At 37.9% G+C, this 17,712-nt stretch overlaps 1 protein-coding gene across 2 annotated transcripts in view; it reads left to right on the forward strand.

Moving 5' to 3' along the window:
• The window catches only part of SUDS3 (SDS3 homolog, SIN3A corepressor complex component), a 1,220,864-nt gene that overhangs the window by 241,402 nt on the left and 961,750 nt on the right, over positions 1-17,712 (forward strand). The window lies entirely within an intron of this gene.

The following is a 17,712-nucleotide window of genomic DNA, read 5'->3' on the forward strand; positions in this document are numbered from 1 at the left end:
CTAATACTTTCAGCCATTTCAATTCCCTTCTCCACCCATCCATCCTTAACACAACCGCACACCTTTTTATCCCCATCATAGAATTACTGAACGTAACACCTCCAAACCCTCTCTGAAGTATAACAAGTATGTGACCACTTTAATACACCTAAATACCTACTTAATGTAAACTATCCCTCAGTGGTGATATCCATTCCAATCCAGGTCCTTCTTCCCACAACCCTATCTCTCCAGCTCAGTGCAATAATGCTTGTATTATCTAAAAGAAAACCCACAGACCTTTTACTATTAAACATTAATATAAGAAGCATTTTAAATAAAGTCCATGAACTTCATACATCTCATGCTCTCTATAACCCTGACATTGTTCTCTTAACAGAAACATGGCTAAAGCCCAAAATTATAAATAACAAGATCCTTCCACCTGGTTATAGTATTCTACACACAGATAGACAAAATAAAAAAGGAGGCAGAGTTGCTATATTATTCAGAAATGAACTCGGTGTAGAAACTCTTGAAATACTTTGTCTCTGGACAATGCTGAAATCATACTGACCAGATTAAAAATCAATGCCAGAAAAGTTATTAATATAATCTGATGCTATATCCCACCTGGAATCAATATCCCTATTCTAGAAAATCTACTTAACTGGGCCATAAATACATTCTCACATGAAACAGTTCTCATGGGAGATTTTAACATAGACTGGCTAACTTATTCCTCAAACAATCCCACCAACCACATAAACCTGTATGGATTTAGTCAAATTATTCAGTCATCAGCAGAACTGACAAAACTTCCAAACGGGACTCAAATCTAGACTGGATCCTCATAAAATAGACCAGCTCACTCTGATTGTCATTCTGGTTGCTTGCCAGACACCCTAAGTGACCATCATCCAACCTTTATGCTAAAACTCTGTTCCAGTCATGCCAAACCCAACTACCTAAGAAACAAAACTAATTTTAATCCTAATTAATTCATCTCAGCCCTAAAATCTTACACTTGGGACCCACTCAAAACCCTCCAGCTTAATGATGCTGTCCATTATTTTAACACTGTTTTCTTAAACATCCTAAACTTGTTTGCCCCAGCTAGAACAGTAAGGGTTAAAGCTAACTATGCACCCTGGCTTACCAAAGAAACTAGGTCCCTAATGAAACGTAGAGATAAGTTAAGGACTGATTGGCATAAATCTGGCTCTCAAATTCTCAAAACATCTTACCTGGAACTCCAAATCAAAGTTAAAAAAGAAGTTAAACTAGACAAAATCTGCTGCTATTATGACATACAGAAAAAACATTTAAACAACCCTCAAAAATTCTGGCCAGCCATCAACAGCATCCTATTACGTGGTAAAATTAGAACTTCTCCCCCTACCATCACAGATACTGCTGATAACATTGCTACACAGTTCAACAGATGCTTCACTGAATCAGTTCTAGCCCTAACCAAACCACAGCCTTCCTCCACCCACATTACCTCTCAAAATATAGACAGTATTATCCAATTTTCACTGCAACCCATTAATATGGATACAGTTAAAAAACTGAAACCCACTGCAGTAGCAGCAGATAAACTTCCAGCAGTCTTTCTAAAATAGCTGCAGATGCTATAACTTGTCCTGTAATAATTTGTATTAACCGATCAATAATCGAAAAAACGGTTCCAGACATTTGGAAAATCTCCTATGTAATCCCTGTCCACAAAGGTGGCACCACAAAAGAACTGTCAAACTATTGCCCCATTGCTATCCTCTCACCTCTCGCCAAAACTCTAGAAAGATGTATACATAGGCTAATTATGGACCACCTCAACACCCACAACCTGCTTACCAAAACAGAACATGGATTCCATCCCTCTCACAGTACCACCACTGCCCTCTTATGATTTACAGAAACTGAATACACATAGAAACAATGGAAAGTTTGCGTCAGCTCTCTTTCTAGACCTTTCAAAGGCATTTGATACAGTTTCACATGATAAACTTATCAATGTCCTTTCTACCCTAAACCTGTCAGAGTCCACTATTTCTTGGTTCCTAAACTTTCTCTCAGGACGTCAACAGGCAGTTCAATGGCACACAGACATTTCCCCATTACTCCCAGTAACAATATATGTGGTCCAAGGCTCCATCCTTGTGCCACTACTTTTCTCTGTCTTTACTAATAACCTCCATACCTCTACACCCCGTGCTGCAGTCATACAATGTGCAGATGATTTCACACTTCTATGTAATGTCTCTTTCATCTAAAAATTGCACACACACACACAAGCATCCTTCCTGTAGGTTGAATCCTGGTTATCTGAACACCAGCTAATTCTAAACCCCAATAAAACAAAATTACTACCATTTAACCCTTCTAAATATAAACCTCCTCTTTCTCTCTCCAACATAGTATCCAGTAATAATACCATTATCTCACCTGTTAATCACACCAAACTTCTAGGGTAGAGAGTGACTGTAACTTGACATTTGACATTCACACTGCCCACACCATAAAAAAAGTCCGCAGTAAACTCTGGTGGGCCCTATATAGGAACAAACTCTTTTTGACAAAAACAACCAAAGAAACTATAGGTAAGACACACTTACTCTCCACACTCACATATGCTTCCCCTATTCTCACTAATCTAAGAAAAACAGACAGCAGTAAATTAGAAGCATGCTACAACAAAATTGCCAGGTTTGCCACCAATTCACCCTGTAGGTCACATCATTGCATAGCCCTAAAACAACTGCAGTGGCTTGAATTCCCCCATCTCCTACTGTATAACCAACTAACCCTATCCCTTAAGATTCTACATAATCCAGAAAAAACTCCAGCCCTAAATACTCTACTCAAGCTATACACCAGTCAAAGAGTTCTACACTCCAAATACAAACTATTAGAGGTCTAAAAGGCCTCTAACTCTGCAGGAGAATCTCTATACTCATCCTATATAGCCAGAGTATGGAATTCCCTACCCACCAGCCTAACCAACAAAACCTCCATAGAAGAGTGTAAAAGCGCCCTAAAAGGCCACCTCACTAATGAATGTCTGTGCCTCTGCTTCACACCATGGGAACAGGTAACATAAGGATCCAATACTGCATCTTGTCCACCTAGTCCCTTCATAAGTGTTGACCAAAGATGATAGTGTATACTACATCTCTCTGTAATCTTCTATACTGTTGACTCTTCCTAATGATTTTTAGTTAATATAAGAGCACTGTACATGTTTACATCTTATCTTATGTAACAATTTTCATATGTATTCATTGTTCTCAATCGTACCAAAATTGTAACTATTTCATAAATATATTTACTGTTATTGTCTGTACTAATGATGTACTTAAATGTAGAGCTTTTCTCCCCAGGCCTCCGCTGAAAAAGAACTGCTTGTCCAGATGGAATTTCCCAGTTATCAAATATGGTATAAAATAAAATAAATAAATAAATAAATATAGATGGATATATAGATACAGATATATAAATATTTGTGATGGTTTATAACCGAGTAATTTGTTCAAGAAATTCTGAATGCCTGCTTAAGATGTTCATAGTGAACATACTAAGCTGCTGAAAGAAATGTATTGTGGGAAATGTTGCAGCATGAATTGTGTGCTCCAGAATAATGGTTAAAGAAGATGCTGAAGTTAGATGTATGAAAATATTGAGTGCTGCATATTGATGCTGAATTCTAAAATTGCAAAAAGTATCATACTGTGTCTTAAACAAAGAAGTAAAACAAATGTATTATAAAGCTCCATGGCTTCAAATTACTTAAAACACAGGGAAATATTCCCACTAAAAGAAAGTATTGCAGGTGTATGCAAAGTATGAAAAGTGAAGTAATTAAAGAAAGTAAAACAATAATAGATGTAGAGAATGCTGGGGTAAAAACTATGGAAGCACAAAGCCTATATTTAGAAATAATGGTGAAAATGTGCTGAGCAAGTCATAGCACTGTCTCTCAGAAAATAGTCCTATATCTGATCATAACTCAATTGTTTTTGAATTCATGATAAAAAATACTCACAATGTTCAGATCAAAAGGATACCAGCATACTTAACTCAGCTAAAAGACTATAAAGAATATATACTTTCAGAAGTACAACATTTTCTAGACATAAATAATACTCCTGAAGTCTCCATTGTCTATGTTTGGGATGCCTTAAAATCATATCTATATGGACAAAGTATCAGATGGTATAATAACAAAAGGAAATCTTGGGATAAGGAATTGTTAGATATTCAGAGTAAACTAGACTCTTATAAGCATAATAATAAAGAAAATATTATGGACAAGAAAGTTATTGAAGAAATAAACAAACTAAATGAGAAATACAAAGAAATTTTGACTCATAAAGTTAAAATAACTTTAGAGAAATACAAGTTTTTGTCTTATTCAATAAGCCCCAAATACTTACATAGACTTAAAAATAAAACAAAAAGATTGAATAAACAAAACCATATCAAAGAAATCTTTTCTCTAAGGAAAAAGAAGAATGTTTCTAGTATACCAGAAATACTGGATGAATTTAGAAATCACTTTCACAAGATTAACCATAACAACATTAACATGGAACCTAAAGATAAAATAAAGGAGTTTATAACCACAAACATGAATAAAAAGCTTAATAAACAACAGATTAAACTATTGGACAAGAGTATTTCATATACAGAAGTTATTACACAAATAAATAAGCTTAAATCAAACAAAGCACCGGGTAATGATGGTATTATACCAGAGATATATAAAATCCTTTCTAAAACTACATATTCATTAATACATAAGGTTTTTATTCTGGCCCAAACTGAGTTAATAACCCCCATCTTGGCAATATACATTTATTTCACCAATTTTAAAACCTAATAAAGATCCAACTAGATGTTCTTCATATCGACCCATCTCATTACTTAATGTTGATTATAAAATGTTTATGAGTATTTTTGCTGATAGATTGAAGACAATTATCCCGGCATTATAGACATAGATCAGACGGGCTTCATTGTAAATAGAAATACTTTTGATAATATAAGAAGAACTTTAACATTAATTGATTTTGCAAATAGGAAAAAGAAAGATTTAACACTTATTAGTCTTGATATAGGTTCAGCATTTGATTCAGTAAGTTGGGACTATCTGTTTACCTTACTGAAATGCACAAATTTCTCTGATGCATTTGTAAATTTAATTGAGCATTTATACAAAGGAACGCTGGCTTATATTACGGTAGGAACATATGTTTCACAAAAATACCCATTCTTAAAGGTACAAAGCAAGGATGTCCACTTTCTCCACTATTATTCACTTTAGTAATGGAGCCTTGGGCTAATTTGATTAGAAACAGTACTGACATAGAGGGTTTTGAAATAGAAGAAAATACAACATCAAAAATTCAACTTTTGCAGATGATGTTCTAATTACATCAGCAGGATCTAATTCTTCTATGCAGTCTTTATTTGATAAAATGATGAATTTTAAAAGTATTTCTGGTTTAATATTCAATGAAGAAAAACTAAAATACTACCTATATATACATGAAAAAATACTCTCATTAGTGATTTTACTAAATATGTACCCAACTCAGGTCAGATAACTTATTTAGGTATAATACTATCTAAAGATATTAAATCTATTATATATAATAACTATAATACCTGTTTTCTTAATATACAAAATCTTTTTAATACCTGGAATAATATGTTTTTACTATGGAGGAGAGACTTACAATTATTAAAATGATAATATTCCCCAAGATTTTATACTTAATACAATCAATAATACTTTCACCTACAAAAATAACTATCAAGAAACTGAATACACTAATGTTAAATTTCTTATGGGCACCTAATAGACCTCGGATTGCATTAAAGAAACATACTAATAGCTGGTCTCAAGGGGTATTTCTTTTCCAGACTTTAATTTATATATTATCTCTTCTATTATAAAAGTTATTACTTTATTAATAGATCAGTCATATGTCAAAATGGAAAGATTATTGGGAGCTAATTAGTATGCACTTCATGAAAATCTCCTTAACACATAAAAATATGATTATAAATAACTCCATGTTGTGGTTGCTAAAGGAATTTTGTACTTCACCTATTACACCTAAACATATGGTCTGTTACCCATTAAATATTATTATTAGTTATCATAACTTTATATTCATGCACCCTAAGTATAGGGAATGGAATTTTATTGTATTCCCTATAATTTATACTCAGGGTATGCTTATGTCATCTACTTCTGAAGGAGCTCATTTAGCTATAGATAATAATCTAAAGTACTGGTATCAGCTGATATCTGATAATAAAGTTAAAAATCTAGATTTCTTAAAACAAGAATTTGATCTAAGAGAAACTTGCTGGTTAGAGGTTCAGATCTTTAGACAACATCTCATTGATAGAATAGATCTAATGTCTATAACAGTTAAAGAATCTATTCCAAAACTGATTGATTACTTGATAATAAATTTACAGCATAAAGTTTCTGATAAAGGTAAACTTTCATATATACATAAAATTATCAGACAAGAAACTTTTACAATGTAGATTCATACTGGAATTATTTCACCTCTATTAATGGGGACCCACCAACTCAACAAGATAAACAATATATATTGGAATCTGCTTATAGAACTACATCTTCCATTGTCTGGAGACTTTATACATGGAAATTTTACATAGATCTTTTATACACCTTTGATGATGAATAAAATTAATAATAAAGATAATCTATGTAAGAGATGTAATGTAGAAATTAATGCTGACTGGGCTCATATGTTTTATGACTGTATGAAGTTGAAAGAATACTGGAAGTCAATTAATGAATTTTTGCAGGCTCTTTTTACAGATAATTTCATTATTTCTAAGTCTCTTATATTATTCAACACACCTGTACCTCAATGTGTTAAAAAGATTAAGCTTCCCTTGTTATGGTCTATCCTAGCAGTGGCTAGGAAAATAATAACTAGAAATTGGATTTCAGATACACCTCCTTCGTTCAATGAATTTAAAAATGTTATGAATATAATGTGTCATATGGAAATAAGCACAATTAGAATGAGAACAACTAGAAAAACATCACATTTTATTGTATGGGATAATTTACAAAATTTGTTAAAAAAATTCTAATTTCAATAGCACAGTATTTTAGTTTAATTAATTGATCTGATTGTAGTGGATGTCTTTGTAAATACTTTAGTTGTTTTGTTGAATATTATAATAATACCTATTTTTAATTATTTGTATAAAATTGTTATGATATTTCTCTTATATGTTAAAACAATAAATTTGTTTAAAAAAAAAAAGAAAATAGTTATGCACATTGGAAGATCGTGACTCCACTGTATGTCCTAAAATAAAGCATCAGCAGTTTGTGAAGTTCTAATGGCTGATAAGCTATACTCTAGAAGTGCTTTAGATGTAAACTCAGTGGCATTTCTGTGTAATTCTGCTCACCCTGTGATTATACAGGAACATTAATCTTGTAGCAGCCATGTATACTATAGAGAAGTCTACTGGGGAAGATTTGTTCATTTAAATAAACTGTGTGTTGGGAAAAGAGAACCTAATCAATTGGGAGTCTTTGCATGAAAGAAAGATTTAGAAACAAGTTATTGAGTTGGAAAGCTTGTAATTCCATAGTGTAAAGATGTAGCTGTTGAAAGTAATTGAAAATTTGGTATGTTGCAGCAGTTGAAAGATATAGTGCTTACATGAACCAGACATAATTTCTTGGCATTTGTGAATTTCCCTGTGTAGACTTAAGAATTATCTACTCAAATTGCTAAATGTTCTCAGAAGTAGTGGGGAGCTTTGTCATTCCTGAAATGTGGCATTTAGCTTTATGTGTGTGTATATAAACTATGCTTGTTGGAAAGCACACAACAAAAGAAAAAAGGTTCAATGTGTATAAATTACTTTAAAATGGTGAAATATTATTGAGCATTAGTAAGAAAACCATGTATATGAGAAGCATAAGTAAAAAGCCAGCCTTCCTTAGTGAATTGTTAATACCAAGCACATGCTCCACCTACAATAATAGCACTGTGGCCACATGGGAACTTGTTCTAGTAATAAAAGTCCTACTTTATAGCAGTTAAAGGGATGATTTGGAAAACAAAACTTCACATTCAATGCCATACTAAAGACTTCTGATGTAAAGGTTATGAGCTGTGATGTTCCTTTGCATATTTGTTGTGGTGACAGCTTATCTATCTAAAGTTTGTTGAACTCTGACAGAAGAGGAGGTTCATTGCTGCATACTATTCAAAGGAAAACAGTGAGCAAATATGGTAAAGGTGGTGAAGAGATTGCAAATCACTTTTACTGAATAATGAAAGGTCAAGGAGGCATTAAGCAAAACAATAAATATGTTGCAGATACCCATTTACTGTCTATGAAGGGAACTGTATCAGGCTGTACTGAGATGAAGTAACCTGGATTTGTAAAAGAAAGTAGAACAATTTGGTTACAAAATAAAATTGTGATGCAGCAGAATCAAGAGTGATACTTGCATCAGAGTATTGCTGATATTGCAGAGGCAGGTGGGGTGCTTTTCAGACATGTATTTCAGCTGTACATAATGAAGTTGAAACATGGTGATTCTAGCTCTAAATGACCTAAGAGAGCTGGTGCAAATAAAGCTGAAGGGCAAAAGTTATTATAAGCTCTTTAAAACCAAGAGCTTATGAAAAAGGCCTTTTGAAAAATACATCTACAAAAACAAGTGGTCATCCAGCAAAAACAAGCAGTAAATAAGGCTCTGTAAGAAAGTCAGGCCTTTGTCTGAGAAAAGCAACACTTTGTTTTGGGATTTAAAACAGATGCTGACTGTATTACAGAAAAAGCAGGATTTAAAAAGAGTGTGACCTTTTTAAATAAAAAAGTTTTAAAAGCTATTATAGCTGAAAGTGAGGAATTACAAAAGCAATGGCCAGATGGTGCTATTGTTAATATTGTTAAATGCAGGGAACTGATAAAACTAGAGGAAATTGTTCTTGAACTACTTTTTCTTCTTCTTTCAGCTTTTCCCGGTTAGGGGCCGCCACAGCGGATCACCTGTCTGCTCATGATTAGCAGGGGAGTTTTACAGTGTTGAGTTGCCAGCCTGGCGCCCGACCTTCCACAGAAGGCACACACATGCACGCACTCACACCTAGGGCCAATTTAGAGTGTCTAATCCACCTACAGCATGGGATGTGGGAGGAAACCGGAGCACCCGGAGGAAACCCATGTGACCCTAGGGAGGACATGCAGACTCCGCACAGAAGGCACCCCAGCTGAGGATCGAACCGGAGAACCTCTTGCTGTGAGGCGGCAAGGCTAACCAAAAATAAACTGCCATAAAGATTAGCTTGCTGAAGTGGAAAGAGTAGTGTACAGGTGTGAAGTGAGTCACCAAAGGTTTATTGGCTGCCAAAAAAGCAATTACTAGATAATGGAAATCAAAGTGTAATTCATCTGAAATTGAAATATTGAATACCATACAGGAGATAAAAGAACTGGAAGTGGGAGTTTTAGAAAAGGCCAGGAGCAAATTTACATAGCAATAAAAGGAATTTGTGAAGACAGTACATACAGAATAAAGTTCAGGAGGAGGAAAAGGAGGATTGAGGGAAGGTAGGAATTGAGCAGTTCTTGTAATTTTGAAGTGAATTTTTTAGAAAGAAAAACGTGTGTACTGCATGAACATAGTAGAAGTGTTACTGTGCTTTCTTTCTTTTATATTTGTATTTGTAAAATTAAAATGTGATGATTTGAAACCTGGGCTGAGCCTGAAATTTGTTAGTATTGATCAGTGCACTACCCCAGTAAACAATTGTGTGTGCTTGTGTATGTATGTATGTATTGATGATATAATGTGCGTGTGCATGTATGTGTGTGGGTGTGTGTGTATATGTGTATTTTATTTATATATATATATATATATATATATATATATGTATACACATGCATAAAGATGTTAGTCACTAAAGGTTAATGTCTGATTTAAACCATTGGAAAGTTGTTAAAGTAAAGCAGACAAAGAAATTGCTGTTGTATACGAAAGGATGTCCAGACAGGTTGAAACAGTAAAATAGAATGCTAAGCTGGAAAGTTCCAAACGAATGCAAAGCAAGCAGATGTTTGTTAAAACAAAGACTTAACAGATTATCATGGACCTCATTAACAAGGGCATTGACAACCTCCAAACACTTGATCCCACACAGGCTTCATCAGGGGGAGGTCATGTCTGTTAAATTTGGTTAAAGTTTTTTGAGACAGTCACCAAAACCATGGATGAGGGAAGGCGCGGTGCACACCGCCTACTTTGACCTGGCCAAAGCCTTTGACACTATTCCCCACTTGGGCATAATAGATACATTTTCTCAACTAGGCATCAATCCATATGTTACCAGATGGGTAGCTAACTGGCTCACTAATAGAACCCACGTAGTCAAAATAGGGGAAAGCCACCTCAAGCAGTAGACCCGTATCGAGTGGCGTACTCCAGGGTTCAGTCTTGGGGTTTCTGCTATTTGGGATATACTTTTCTGAGGTGCAGGCCAAAACCAGTGGGCTATGGCTGACCAAGTTTGCAGATGACTGCAAGCTGGGAGCTATCATCAATTCCCCCAGTGACGTGGACATCCTCAAAGAGGGTCTAACCCAATCAAATGACTGGTGCCAGAAACATGGCCTCAAACTGAATAAAAAAATGCATCATCATCCCCTTTGGGGAAGAGTGATGTCTCCACAAATTATCACATTAATAACGTCCTAAGCATGCAGTCAGTCATGAGGGATTTGGGCACTCAGATTGATAGCAACCTGAGTTTTGACCACCATGTTGCTTCCATTGTGTGGAAAGCTGTCTACATGGCCCACTTCATAAGTAAGGGTATCTCATCCAGGGACAAGGAGGTCATAACATCCCTGTAGTCTTCCCTTATAAGGCCCATTATTGAGTACAGTGCCCCATTCGGCATACACCTCGTAAGGCACATGCAGCAGCTGGAGAGACCACAGAGGTTCCTCACCAGGAGAATCCAGGGCCTTAAAAATCTACCATACACAGATAGGCTAAAAGCCCAATCCCTCTACTCTGTTTCATACTGACTCCTCTGAGGGATCTCGGACCCTGCCTTGATGGGACTGCTGCTTATCTGCAAGTCAAGCTCCACTCGAGTAACCCACACACGTGGCCTCAACCTGGTCTGTGACATCAGTAGGACTTGTTTGTGGGGCAGATTTGTGTCCCAGAGTCTCCCCCATGTAAGTAATAGACTCCCTCTCCATGTCAAGCAGAGTACCTATTTACCCCTTTTTAAGCGCAACCTGGATAACTGGATGGGAGATAGAAAATACATCTCTGGGATTCCACCTGTGTCTCTGGTGGACAGGAGCATTGGATACTGATTTGTCTGTGCATGGGCTAAACTCTTGGCTAGGCTTATAAAGGCCTCAGGGCCAGTAGCCTAGTAACTTCTTATGATGCATCTATGTTTGAGTTTTAGCAAAGTTTGAGGAAAGAGAATGAAAAAATAAACAAAGCTATGGAAGGAATGAAAGATTTCCATGAACAGTCTGAAAATACTTGCAGAAAAACTAAAACTAGTCAAAAGGGAAGGCGCCTGTTGTAATAGATTTAGAAATAATTAGAAAATAGTAAAATCAACTTCTTGAATTGAAGAGACAAAAGAGAAGTCAAGCGCAATTTCAAGTTGGGGTTACATGTTTTTAGTGTGGTAAAGAGAAAACATTACTGGCTATTCTGGTCTTGATAACAAAGTGCCAGAATCTTTAAAACTGGAAATTTAATTGGTAGAAGGCACAAGTTCTGAGAGTAAATCTGAGGGCTGTGTATGAACTGCTGTTAGTGATGGTCAGGTTGTCAAGGAGACCATTGGCTTGAAACAAAAGCAACCTGCTGTAGCCTACCTTATGTAACAAATTAAGCATAAACAGGGAGGTGATTTCAACAAGTTAAAGTTTTCTGTGAAATTCCAAAAGAGATGATGGTACTGAGTAAATTTTATATATAATTAACTTGCATTGGAGGAAAAATGTAAACTGGAGTCTTAAGCAACAGAGCAGTGGTAAACAAAGAGAATTAAAAAAGAATGATATGAAAAACAAATACACACTCTCACACACACACACACACACACACTCTCTCACACACACACACACACACACACACACACACACACTCTCACACACACACACACACACACACACACACACACACACACACACACACACACACACACACACACACACACACACACACACACACACACTATTGCATGAGAAAATGTATTGTTGTCCGGGAAAGAGCTGTTTATCTCTAACTTAGAATGGTATTACATACATGTGCTTGGCTTGTAAAAGGAATTGAGTGTAGCCTAAGAAAATGTAAAGGCTAACCCTGCCCCTACCTACCCCTAACCAAGCACCTTACCTTAGAAAAATCCTTTCCATAATTCTACCACTATATGAGACAGACTCAGCAAAATACACAACACGAAAGATATCCCCTCCTAAACACTTACTTTAACCCTAACCCGCCAATGCACTTTAACCCCTTACACCACCAACCGATTCACATCTGCCTTCATTATGAAATTCACCATTGTTACCATCTTCATTTTGACCTGTATAATTTTGATATTTTAGTTCTGTCAACATTCTGAACTGTCTTCATTTGTGTGTTTGTGTCTGCGTGTATGTATATGTACTCCCTCCCGTATAGAATTACATACATTTCATCAAAATTATTTGTTCTAATGATGCAAAGTAAAGTGGTTGTAGGATAATGTGTTGGCACAGTGTAAGTGAATGACTTTGTGTTGCACTGTTTTCATGCTATTTGTTTTTGCCTATGTATTTGTATTCACTGTCGAAAGAAAATTCTTCCTTTCCTCACTATTTTGCAATCTCTGAGTTGGTATGTAGTTGTCACCTTCCCATACAACAAAAACACCATTTTGTGTTTTTTTATTTTGCTTTCTGGTTTCAATGAGCTTGATGAGGCTCTCTCAGTTCTAGATGTTCTTCGTGTTTCACTGTTGCAGTCATTACATTTGGGTTATCTGCTTGCAGGTAGCCCTCAGTCGGCCTGATTAACAAAGTTTTGGGTCCTGTCGTCAGGGATATAAAACATGCAGTACAACAAGAAATAGAAGCACTAGGAGCCACGAGTAACAGGAATAGACTTTATTGTATCCGACAACCACTAAAATCCACAAACTGTATAAAACATGCAGCCGATGCCATTACATCTGTCTTTCTTGCCGTGCATGCCCGAAACAGAAGCAGCTCGCAAGTGCCGGTCGACCGACTCCTGAAATTTTCGTTTTGGCGTTTCAGAATTGAAGTCTTCAACTAAAGCTAAGTACCCCGTTGGGGAAACTTTTTCTTGCTCCTTACTGATGTCAGTAAAAGTTTATAATTGCATTACTTGTGGAAAGCAAATACCTCATAAAGATTTTCATTTGTACTGTATTCCTTGCCTAGGCCCTGACCACGACGTACTTTGCTGTCAGTTTTGTGCTTTATTTAATCAGCGCACTATCTGTCGTCAGTATATTTTTGCCTCTAAATATTTCGGTTCTTGGTTTAATTATCCAGAAATGTCGTCGGTTAGCCATCCGACTACCGGGATTCTGAAATAATGCAAAGACAGAGACAGGCCGCCGAGGTCCAAAACTGCAGACGACACTTCTCCTAAGCCAGTCGCCAGTTCGCCGGTACTCAGTGAGACGCTTTTGCAGCCCCTGATACTAGCTACTTTTGATTCGCAGGCCTCTACTGAGACCCATTTGGAGTCCAGTATGCGGCAAGATGCTTCAACTGTGGAACCCGCGGATGTCTCTACCTTGGATGGGTCCAGAGCTGCTGTGCAGGCACTGGCTTCTGAGGGTGTATTCAGGCATACGGACTTGCATATTAAACCGATGCCTCCTTCTTCACTTAGGCCTAAATCTCGAACCATGCCTAAAAAACTGACGCCCAGGCCACATGCTCAGGCCTCTATGTCTAAAAAAACAAGTGATAAGAATGGCTTAAGATCTAATAACTCTAATCAGGGGTAGCCAACCTCCCCTTTCTAAGAAGCCTAGGACTGAAGTTGTTTATGAATCTTCTGACCAGGATTCTGTTTTTTCTGATTCTTCTGATGATCTGGATTTGCCCTTATCTACTTATGAGAATTCTGATGCAGAGGACTCCATTTCCTCTGCTTCCCCTCCAGAGGATTTTTCTTTTGGGGAAACCTTACATACTCTTAAGGGAGCATTTCCACTGGGCAAGCCAGGATTTTTCTGATTCAAAAAAGAGGCTTAGGTATTTTCTTACTCCTACCTCAGCATAGGCCTTTAGCTATTCCTCCTCTACTAGACATTGTTGATGATGCTTTTTCGGAATCTAGTTTGGCCCCTGATTCCTTGCCTCCTGCTCCCAAAAAACCTGACAGATAGTACAGGGTCCCTGAGTCACACAAGTTACTTTTTAAAAGTCCTATTGCAGATCCAGAGACTATTTCACAGGGGCCCAAGGGCATTAAGGTTTCTACTGCTAAAAATCCTACCCCTTCTGATAGAGACTCCAGGACGCTGGATAGATGGGATATGAAAGTTTACACTTCTGCAACCTTGGCCATTAGGGCTTTAAACTGCCAGTTTCATATGTTAAAGTATCAGCAACATGTTATTGGATTGCCTAAACAGAAAATGATGTTGATTCCTGACTGTGTGGAAAATAAAGAATTACAGGATTTAATGCATTCTGCTGAACAAGTTGGAAAACATACTTTGCAATGTTGTTTTGATTCATTAGAGGCCTCTTGCAGGGCTGCTGTTCCTGGGTCTGTGCTCAGAAGGCATGCTTGGCTAAAGGAGCAATCTTTGCCTGCTCATGTTAAAACTAAATTGTTGGATGCTCCCTTAAATCAGAACCACCTGTTTGGCAACAAGGCTGAGGAAGTTCTTAAAAAGATGGATGATAAAGCTAAATATATGCAAACTGTTAAAAGATTTCTTACAAGTTCTGCCTCCTAGATTTAGTAGGCACTGGCCCTCTAAGAATTGGTCCTTTCCAGCCCCTTCCAGGTCTTCTCAAGCCAAACCCAGACACAGCAAACCCCCCAGATTTCAGTCCCAGGGGACAGACAGGACTAAGCAGTGGGGGGCCTCCACTTCCAAATCTGGGAGTAATAAGACCCCCCCCCCATGGTAAACTGTCTCAATGACTTCCTTTTAAACTTTCCAAGCACTTATCAACTGACTGCCTCTTTGGGGAAAAGATTGCTCTTCATGCAAAGAACTGGGAACTCATTACCCAGGACAAATGGGTTTTAAATATAGTGTCCCAGGAATACAGATTTCACTTCCACGTGTTGCCAACACCAAGTGGGTGGCCGGATCTACCCCCAAATCAATGGGCAGAGGCCCTAAAACAAATACTTTCTCTTTTAAGCATGGGGTCTACTCAACTGGTGCCAGAAGAGTAAAAGGGATAAGGTTTCTACTTGAGACTTTTCCGGGTACCCAGAAAAGACAATTCATGGCATCCTATCCTGGACCTGTCTACTCTAAACACCTTTTTGGAGATTCCAAAATTCAAGATGCTGACTCTTCACCAATGCCTGGTTGGCAACACTAGATTTAAAAGAAGCATACCTGCACACCCCAATCAGGGAATCTTGCAGAAGATACCTACACTTCAAAGCAGGCTACATGCACTATCAGTTCTCTGCACTGCTTTTTGGCTTATCTGCTGTGCCCAGGGTCTTCACAAAGTGCCTAGCTCCAGTTATTGCATTTTGCAGGCAAATAAATATTCAAATATACCCATACCTGGACGATTGTCTAATTCAGGCAGAAAGCCAGGACATACTTATGAATCATCTGGCCTTTGTACAAAGGGTTCTAACTTGTCTGGGGTACACCGTAAACGAAAATAAATCACACCTGGTACCCTGTAAACAAATTATATTCATGGGAGCAAGCTTGAATACAACTTCCCAGATGGCTTACCTTACGCCAGAGAAGCAAATTCATTTGATAACCTACTTCAAACAAGTGACCACAAAAACCCTGCTATCTGTAAGACAAATACTGCAAGCCTTGGGGTTCATGGCCTCCTGCATTCTTCTAATTCCATATGCAAGACTGCATATGAGGAAACTACAGTGGTATCTAAAAAGCCTATGATGTCAACATTTTCAGGATCTAGAAGCAATGATTCCTATCATACCTTGCCTACGTCTAGAATTCCTTTGGTGGGCAGAGGCCTGCCACCAAAACAAGGGACTACCTTTCACACCACCCCCTGCCACCCAAACCCTAATAACAGACCCATCAGACTATGCATGGGTGTCTCCCCTGGCAGGGAAGCGCATTCAGGGCAAATGGAACCTAAGTGAAATGCACCTGCAAATCAATCAAAAAGAAGTGTTATCTGTACAGAATGCTGTGACAACATTCAAGGACCACATTCTTCCAGGACAACTTTTGGTAAAGATGGACAACACCACTGTTATGTGGTACATAAACAAGTAGGGGGGTACACATTCTTACCCCCTCTGCAGACTAGCCATGGCATTGTGGAACACAGCCTTGAGCTACCAAGTGCACCTACAAACTCAATTCCTGCCAGGAAAATTAAATACATTGGCAGACGGACTAAGCAGAACCCTCATGGACCCACATGAGTGGATACTGGAACCAAGGATTTTCAACATGTTGACAAGAAAATGGGGAGCCCAGATATAAACCTGTTTGCCTCTCCCCAGAACTACCAATTGGACAAATTTTGCAGAAGGACTCCCCACAAACAAGCCTGGGAAGTGGATGCTGTGTCCATCAGATGGAAAAACCTATCAGTCTATGCCTTCCCCCCTCTGCCTCTGCTTTCCAAAGTACTACTAAAAATCAAACAGCACAAACCAAGGATGATTTTGATTGCTCCAGACTGGCCATGCCAACATTGGTACCCCCTCCTGAGCAGTGTGTCATGGTTATCCCCATGGCACCTGCCTCAGACTCTTTCCCTGTTGTCTGAGCAGGAGAACCAGATTCTGCACCATCAGCTTCTAACACTGAACCTTGCAGCTTGGCTAATTACATAATCTCTGCTTTACCATCCCTCAGTAAACCTGTGATGGATATGATTTTAGAGGGAAGGAGGCCTAGTACTAGAAAATCTTATGCTGAAAAATGGAAAAGATTCTGTGCCTGGAACCAATCTCAAGGGATGAGCACAGCAGCGCCCAATTTACCTCAGATTTTACAATACTTAACTGAGATTCTTCACAAGGGCCTGTCTTTTTCCTCCATTAAAATCCTCGACTCAGCCATTTCAGCTCATTATAACACAGAACCTCCCCTCTTCTCTCATCCACTGCTCAAGCAGTTCCTCCGAGGGGCCAAAAATTTGAGACCACCCAGGAGAGCTCCAACCCCAGCCTGGGACCTTAACTTTGTTTTGGAGAAACTCACTCTACCTCCTTTCGAGCTAGCTGCTACTGCAGACTTAAAATTTCTTTCTTGGAAAACAGCTTTCCTTTTAGCAATCACTTCAGCTAGAAGGGTATCTGAATTACAGGCCCTTATGGCAGTGGAGCCTTTCATCATCTTTCATGTGGACAGGGTGTCCCTCAGAACCAATCCATCCTTCATGCCCAAGGTGGTATCCAGTGTGGCTCTTAATCAGTCCATTCATTTGCTAACC

This window comes from Protopterus annectens, chromosome 4.part0 (assembly GCF_019279795.1).
Source record: "Protopterus annectens isolate FY-2018-M chromosome 4.part0, PAN1.0, whole genome shotgun sequence".
Lineage (NCBI taxonomy): Eukaryota > Metazoa > Chordata > Ceratodontiformes > Protopteridae > Protopterus > Protopterus annectens.